At 35.7% G+C, this 1,048-nt stretch overlaps 1 pseudogene; it reads right to left on the reverse strand.

Annotated features, from left to right (window-relative positions):
• LOC111392226 overlaps positions 1-576 on the reverse strand; it is a 7,213-nt pseudogene extending 6,637 nt beyond the window's left edge.
• Positions 577-1,048: the final 472 nt, after the last annotated feature.

Here is a 1,048-nt window from a genome sequence, read left to right on the forward strand (position 1 = left end):
GTACACATAACACGGTTAAAAATCTAAATCTTTTCCAAGCTACACAGAGGCCTAGCATTGCATGAGATAAAACATGCAGATACACATATTCATACAGATTACTGGACACTTTTGAAATGCTATCTGCCATTCTATTCAGTATTCAGTGTATTTTTTAGTGTACTAAACCAAGCATGCTCAAAAGAAAATATGAGTACCTCGTACGAAGTTGAGTATGAGACTTGATAGACTGCCATTGCTCGACAGAAGATTTAACCACTGCTCAACCAAAGAACCAAACCATGCCATGGGTTTCTCTACTGCTAGCAAAAGCTTCTGCACCAAGATAGAAACAAAGATCAGCAATCTACGCTTGAATGGCTCCGGCCGTTTCCCCTCTGGACAGTCGATAAATTTTCTCTTCCCGATGTCATCAGAAAATAAGATGCGAAAGACGTCAATCAAGCCAGCTTCTTCTGGCTTTAGCAGCATATAATCACTGCAGAAAGACTTGTTGCATTTGAAATCCATAGCTTTATAATGTATAAAAAGAGCAGATGATAGTTTGGAGAAACGAGATATCCTGGTATATTTATAGAGAGAGAGTCCAAGTCATCGAAGTCGGGATATTTACTGTAGATAGAGGAACATTTTCTGTGGGACTTGGTCATCTTACATACGTTTTCCGTATTAATTGTAAAGTACTTCATTGAAATATTATTAGGACAAAACGAGTGGTGGAACTTTTCGTGAGACCACTTCACATTTTCCTTTTTTATTTTTTATTTTTTTCTGTACTTTGTTTCCCCCCCCCCCCCCCCCCCCCCCCTTTTTTTCCATTTTTTTTTTTTCTGTACTTTGTTTCTTTGATTGTTGCTTTATTTCTTTAGAACGAGTCTACAATTTATTCTAGTTACTAAGATAAATTATGTTGCAAACAAATCCTCAAGATACGAATTAGATGCATAATTTACAATAGTGAATAAACTCAAAGAATTTATCAAGTAGGCATTTGATGTCATATATGGAAATAAGGACTTTACTAAATAATAAAATACAAAAGAAAAGT

Source organism: Olea europaea, unplaced genomic scaffold, assembly GCF_002742605.1.
Source record: "Olea europaea var. sylvestris unplaced genomic scaffold, O_europaea_v1 scaffold905, whole genome shotgun sequence".
NCBI lineage: Eukaryota > Viridiplantae > Streptophyta > Magnoliopsida > Lamiales > Oleaceae > Olea > Olea europaea.